At 35.2% G+C, this 7,661-nt stretch overlaps 1 long non-coding RNA gene across 1 annotated transcript in view; it reads right to left on the bottom strand.

The window, feature by feature from the left end:
* Positions 1–1,937: 1,937 nt before the first annotated feature.
* The window catches only part of LOC144236867 (uncharacterized), a 20,783-nt gene continuing 15,059 nt past the window's right edge, over positions 1,938–7,661 (bottom strand). Inside the window, exons 2-3 of the long non-coding RNA XR_013336670.1 lie at positions 6,685–6,783; positions 1,938–2,276 (exon numbers count right to left, since the gene is read on the bottom strand). This is a non-coding gene — a long non-coding RNA (uncharacterized LOC144236867). The remainder of the gene's footprint in view (positions 2,277–6,684; positions 6,784–7,661) is intronic.

The raw sequence follows: 7,661 nt of genomic DNA, 5'->3' as shown, positions 1-7,661 counted from the left end.
TCTGAGCTGTCAGCACAGAACCTGATGTGAGTTTTGAATTCATGAGCCATGAGATCATGACCTGAGCCAAAGTTGGCTGCTAAACCAACTGAGCCACCCAGGTGCTCTGTTTTTTGTTTGTTTGCTTGTTTCTTTCTTTATATATATATATATATATATATTTTTTTTTTTTTAAAGAGAGAGTGTGAGCAGGGTAGAGGGGCAGAGGGAGAGAGTGAGAGAGAGAAAATCTTAAGCAGGCTCCATGCTCAGCACAGAACCCAATGCAGGATTCAATCTCATGACCCTGGGATCATGACCTGAGCTGAAATCAAGAGGCAGATACTCAACCAGCTGAGCCATCCAAGCACCCTTGCAGAAGCTTTTTATTTTGATGTAGTCCCAAATGTTTATTTTTGATTTTTTTTCCCTTGCCTCAGGTGACATACCTAGAAAAAAATTACTATGGCTGAGGTCAGAGAAATTACTACCTCTGTTCTCTTCCAAGATTTTTATGGTTTCAGGCCTCACATTTATATCTTTCATCCATTTTGAATTTATTTTTGTGTATGGTGTAAGAAATTGGTCCAATTTCATTCTTTTGCATGTTACTGTCCAGTTTTCCCAACTGTGTTGAAGAGACTGTCTTTTTCCAAATGTATATCTATTCTTCTTTTGTCAAAGATTAATTTACCATATAATTGTGGGTTCATTTCTGGGTTTTCTATTCTATTGATCTATGTGTTCATTTTAGTGCCAGTACCATCATACTGTTTTGTTTACCACAGCTTTGTAATATAACTTGAAATGCAGAATTATGATGCTTCAGTTTTGTTTTTCTTTTTCAAGATTGCTTTGATCTTTAAGGGTCTTTTGTGATTCCATACAAATTTTAGAATTGTTTGTTATAGTTCTGTGAAACTACAACAGTTCTACCAAAATGCTGTTGGTATTTTGATAGGGATTACACTAATCTGTAGATTGCTTCAGGTAGTATAGAAAATTTAACAATATTTGTTCTTTCCATTAATAAGCATGGAATGTCTTTTCATTTCCTGCATTATCTTGAATTTCTTTTGTCAATGTTTTATAGTTTTCAGAGTGCAGGTCTTTCACTTCTTTAGTTAAGTTTATTCCTAGGCATATTATTGTTTTTGGTGAAATTATACACGGGATTGTTTTCTTGATTTGACTTTCTGCTGTTTCATTATTAGTATATAGAAATGTAACAAATGTAACAAATTTTTGTACATTGATTTTGTATCCTGCGACTTTACTGAATTCATTTATCAGTTCTAGTAGTTTTTTTTAGGGTCCAGATGATAGTTTTTGATAAAAAATTCCAAAGGGAAATTTTGAGTAAACAGGTGAAAAGAATGTTAGGATAAGAAAGGGAAATGTTAATACAAAATGACAAGTGATATAAAAAGGCCACCAAGAGTTAGGGCAGCACCTCAAGTTTCCCTAGGCCCAGTCCTATTGCTGTAGGGTTGACTTTCTAGGAATGCCACCAAGGGTCAGATGAGATGAAATTATTTTCATTAGATTTTGCTCTTGCCCTTCATTGATAGCCTTCTTTCCTCAAATAATGCAACCTAGGGCAGACAACTGGTTTAAGGACATAGCTAAAATTAACAGCAGAATGAGAAACGCCAAGGTACAGATTAAATACTCTAGAAGCAAATCAGAGTACTTGGTTGGGTACAGACTTGAAGTATTAAACTGTGCAGATTTAATTAGTTTAGCACATACTCTGAAATCAGACATACCAGACTTCCAGTCACAACTATATCTTTTTTATTTCTTTTTTTCCGTATAAACCTGAGCAAGTTACTTCTCACCTTAATTTCTTCATCTGTAAATTGGGAAATAATATTATCTACCTCTCAAGGTTATTGTAAGTAATAAATGAGATATAAGGCAGTCTAGTATATAACACACGGTACACACTCAGTAAATGGTAGCTACTGTTATTTTATTATTGGTCATAGGATAACAGACAGGTTTATATTTGTTACCCAAATGAGATTTATTATTAGCAACTTTTTGAAAGGGAGTATAAAATTGTATTTTGGCTCTGTGGGAAAGAGTACTGTTCTCCATTACAGATGTCTGTGGGATGGTTAATCTTATGTGTGAACTTGACTAGGCTAGTGGTTACCCAGAAAGCTAACAAAACATAACTCTTAGTTGTGTTTGTGGAAGTATTTCTGGAAGAGATTGGCATTTGAATCTGTTAACTGAAAAGAAGGTCATCCTCAACAATGCAACTGAGCGTCATCCAATCCTTTGAGGACCTGAAAGAAGGAAAATGCAAGAGAAAAGTGAGTTTACTCTCTGTTTGATCAGGGACATCCATTTTCTCCAACCCTCAGACATCAATACTCCTGGTTCTTAGACCTTCTGACTCAGAGTGAGACTTATACCTTTGACTCCCATAGTTCTCAGCCCTTAGGGTTTGGACTGGAATTATATCCCCCCTTCCCTGGCCTCCAGCCTGCAGACTACAGATCATGGGACATAGCCTCCATCGCACGAGCTATACCTCCTAATAAATATTTTTCTATACATCCGTATCTGTATGTGTTCATTTCTCTGTAGAACTCAAATACAGTGTATTATGAGTGTAGGAGTGGCATAGCATCCTATTTGCCATTCTCAGTTGCTGCTATCAGACACAATATGGTTCCCAAGCCTGCAATCCCTCATCCCCATGGATGAGGCCATTTGAACTTCTTTTAGAATCTAATTGTAGTCTCAATCCTGACCTAAGACATCAAGTACTTAAGCAGCTCCAATCCTCCTAAGACCAGCACAGTTATCCTAACCACTAACCTAGTAATAACATGGTATCCTAATTTTAACAGCTAGACAATTGCCTTTTTAATTTAATTTTTATTTATTTATTTACTTATTTTGCATCTTTAAATAAGTCTTAGTCCCAGCTGTTAAATTCAGGTCTGGCAATTGGGTTTCTTGCACTTCAGTCCCTTCCTAAAACAAGTACCCTGACTCACATTTGCCATATTCTTTCTCAAGCTAGCATCCCTAAATCTTGAAATCTAACTTTCTGGATAAAGTTTTTTGTTTGTTTTTTTGTTTGTTTTGTTTTTTTTTTAATTCTCTCTAAAATTGAAAAAAAAAATCCTTTTACGGAGTCTGCTTCCTCAAGGGTTTGGACCAAAAGGGCCTGGGACAGAATTGTCATACTTTCTCTGTTTCAACTACACATGATGAAGAGGCTTTCAGTCAACTCAGAGTGGACAGGTGTCATGAGCATGAAATGAAACTGTTCTTGAGCTCCCAAGACTCTAAGTTTCCTTGTTACTGGTTACTGTTGCACAGCCTAGCTTGCTGGTTGATACAAGGAGACAGGGTAAAGAATGTCCCCAAACCATATAATACTGTATAGCATCAAAAAATAATGAGATAGGGGTCCATATATTCAGCAAAATCTTGCTAAGAGATGTTAAGGGGAAAAAACAAATTCTGAAATAGTATAGTTCATTAACCTGAACTAATGTTACTCATTCCTTGTTTTTGTTTTTAGTCTTTAATTTCTATAGAAAAAATACTATATAAGTAATATATAATAAGAAATACCTATTATGTACTTCTAAGTAATATTGCTTAAGCAAGATTTACTAAGTAAAAAGATCTAAGTAATGTATTACTAATATATAAAAGTAACATATGTAACTAGTATATTATTTATTTTCTACTTCATTAATTTCTGCTTTTATCTTTGTTATTTCCCACATTATACTTTCCCTGCTTTGTCTCCTGTTGCTTTTGTTGTTTGTTTATTATAGCTTATGGTGAATTCTCTTTTATTCTAGGTCTCACTTACTATCAATTTTTTCTTTTCCATACAAACTTTGAAGTCTATAAATTTCCCCTAAATTATCATTTTATCTACATGCCACACACTTTTCACTCATTACTTGTGTTAGTAATTTTAAGTATTTTCTAATTTACATTACACATTTTTTTGATCCATTGGTTATTTAGAAGTATTTTTCTGACTTTGCACATATATAGGGATTTTAAATTCTTTTAAAAATTTATTTCTAGGGGGGCCTGGGTGGCTCAGTCAGTTGTGCATCCGATTTCCGATCAGGTCATGATCTCACAGCTCACAGGTTCATGCCCCACGTTGGGCTCTGTGCTGACAGCCAGCTCAGCCTGGAGCCTGTCTTCAGATTCTGTGTCTCCCTCTCTCTCTCTGACCCTCCCCTGCTCACACTGTCTTTCTCTCTCTCAAAAATAAATAAAACATTAAAAAAATTATTTCTAACTTAATTTCACTGTGGTCAAAAATACTGATTCTTGGACATTTATTAAGACACTCTATGTTCTACTATGTGGTCACTTTTTATAAACATTCCACATATGTTTGAGAAAAATGTATTTTTTAATATTTAAGTACAATATTCTGTATCTCTTAGGCCAGGTTTCATCATTTATTCAGATCTTGTCTGCTTGATTTATTAACCAAAGAGGGAGGAATGTTAAAATCTTGCCAACTAGTAGTGATAAGATCATTTCTTCTTGTACCTTTGACAATATTTGCATCTTGTATGTTGAAGCAATTTTATTAAGTGCTGACAAGTTTAGAATTGTCATATCTTGCTGGTAGGTTGAGGGGTTTTTTGATAGCAATGACTCATTTGATCTCTGGTAGTATTTTTTTTCTTGACCTTGAGTTTCCTTATTTCTAATATAGTCACCTCAATTTGGTTCATGTTTGCTTCTCTTACCTTTCAACCTTTCTATGCTCTTATGATGAGATATATTTCTTGTTAATAATATGGAGTAAAACTTTTTTTCAAATTCTATTTGACAAATCTTTGTCTACATCTGTAGAATATAGTTTCTTGACATTGACTATGATTTATTTAACATTTTATTTTATATTTTCTTTACCCTACTTTTCAATGTTTTCACCCTTATCTTTGTTTCAATTGACTAATTTTTTCTTCCTTTATCCTTTTTTCACCTCTACTGATTTGGAAATTATAGATCTTATTCATTTTTTTAAATTTCTTAATGTTTTATTTATTTCTGAGAAAGACAGCATGAGCAGGGGAGGGTCAGAGAGAGAGGGAGACACAGAATCTGAAGCAGACTCCAGGCTCTGAGCTAGCTGTCAGCACAGAACCCGACGCGAGGCTCAAACCCATGAACCGTGAGATCATAACCTGAGCCGAAGTCGGACACTTAACCGACTGAGCCACCCAGGCACCCCTAATTCAATTTTTTAATGGTTACAAAGGTAAGCCAAATTCAGGTAACCTCCCAGACTCTCACATGTGGTTTGTAATTCCGTTTCTATGAGTGCAGATGCAACTGTGAATGTGATGGGTGTTCCTCTCCTCATTAAATTTTATGGCAAAGGTAAAGAAACTTTTAAGATATTAAGTTCCCATATTAGTTGACTTTGAATTGATCAAAAGGGAGATTATCCTGGGTGGGCCTGGCCTAATCAGGAGACCTTAAAAGGGAAATCTGAAGTATCAAATTTGTCCTTCTGACCTGGAAGAAAGCAGTTATGTTGTTAATTGCCTATCAAGGGGTAGCCTCTAGTAGCTGAGCCCTCAGGCCTACACTCACAAGAAACTGAATTCTGCTTATAGCCTGAATGAGATTGGAAGTTGACACTGAGCTCCAGATGAGAATCCCAGCCTGGTCAACACTTAGATGGTAGCCCTGTGAGACCCTGAGCAGATTCAGCTATGCCTGGATTCCTGACCCATAGAAATTGTGAAATAGAAATATATATTACTTTAAGCTGCTTAATTTGTGGGGATTTGCTCTGTAGCAATAGAAAATGAATACACTTACTTTAGAAATATTAATATTCATATTTAACTTGATATCTAAAGATAATCAATATCATTAGCCATATTTAGGAAAATAAAAGGACCTCAGAATGTTTTAACACCCTTTTACCACTCTTTTATTATACATGCTAATGTTGGGTGGGTATATCTAGCTTGACTTATTTAACCCTCAAAGTAAACATTATCATTGGTTTATTCAGTAAATGCTTGCTTAGATTTATCCACATGTTCACCATGTTCTTTGCTTACTATTTCTTCTTATACTCAGACTTTCTCCTGTATTTATTTACCCTCATTCTGAAGTACAATCTCTAGAATTGTACTTCTCTAAAAGTACTTCTCTGAAGTACAATCTCTAAAATCTTTAGAAAAAAGATTTGCTATAAAAGAAAGTGCTCATTTTTTTTTCAGTCAGAAAATAACTTTATTTTAACCTCATGTTTGAAAGATTATTTTGCTGGATATAATAGTACAGTTTGACATTTATCTTCTCTCAGCACATTAAATGTACCATTCCACTTGTCTTCTGACTTCCTTTGTTGCTGTGGGAAAATAACCTGTCAGTTTAAATATAGTTCTTTAATAGATACACTGTCTTTTTCTTTAGGTGCTCCTAATATAGTTTCCTTACTTTGGGTATTCAAAAATTTCACTATAATGTGCCCAGGTGATTTCTTTTTATTTATTCTTTTTGTAGTTCTGTTTTCTGAATCTGTCTTTCTCATCACTAGAGGCAAAGAAGAAATTCTTTGTATAGATTTCAAGAAATTTTCAGCCATTATCTCTTTAAATAATATTATTTGTCCCTTCATCTCTGTTATCTCCTCCTCGAACTCCAGTTAAATATTTGTTGGAGCTTTACCTCTGTGTCCTGAACATCTCTTTAATATTTCTTCTATATTTGTAGTTTCATTCTCTTTGTCTTCTTTTTCTTTTTTTTTTTTTAATGTTTTATTTATTTCTAGGAGAGAGAGAGAGACAGCGTGAGCAAGGGAGGGTCAGAGAGAGAGGGAGTCACAGACTGAAACAGGCTCCAGGCTCTAGCTGGCAGTCAGCACAGAGCCCAACGCAGGGCTTGAACCCACGAACCGCGAGATCACGACCTAAGCGAAAGTCGGACGCTTAACCAACTAAGCCACCCAGGCGCCCCTGTCTTCTTTTTCTGAATGTGTTTTAATTTTCTACTATGCATCATGAATTGTCTCTTGAAGTGCTTAATCTATACCTGCCATTTACTTTTTCTCTAGTGTATTAGTTCTACTATTCATATATCTGAAGTCATAATCCTTGAAAATGTATATATGGAGTTGAATTTCTAATGACTGTTTTCTTGAAGAGGATTTGGATTTGTTTCCTCTAGCTATTGAGGAATGCTACCAACTTCATTTCTGACTTGGGGGCTTTGAAGAACGTACAGTTAATATGACTTTGAGTTCTAGACACATGTTAAAGTAGCCTTGTAATTAAGCCTTTTTCTTCTTTGTTCCGCTTTTCCCAGAGCCCAGATAAAACTGGCAAATATCACCATTTTTCTAGTTCAGCCATGGAGTCATCTTTGAAGCTCTAGCTCATTCTAGTTCCCACCTTTGTTAGGACCCAGCCTTTATTCATCAGCCCTGGTAAAGTGAACTCATTAAAACTTAGGCTGGTAGCCACTAGGGATCACATAAACATTCAGGGCTTTGCCTAGCAATACAGATTGTTGCTTTCTTTTTTCCCTGGTCTCTGAAAAATTCCCTTAATTTCTTACCAGCTCTGCCTCAGACAAACATACAAAAATGTTTATTGAATTTTTGTTTGATCCTTTAATATTTTATACTGTCTTTATACACGTGCTAG

Source organism: Crocuta crocuta, unplaced genomic scaffold (genome assembly GCF_008692635.1).
Source record: "Crocuta crocuta isolate KB4526 unplaced genomic scaffold, BGI_CrCroc_1.0 scaffold226, whole genome shotgun sequence".
NCBI lineage: Eukaryota > Metazoa > Chordata > Mammalia > Carnivora > Hyaenidae > Crocuta > Crocuta crocuta.
This window is presented reverse-complemented; position numbering and strand designations above follow the sequence as displayed.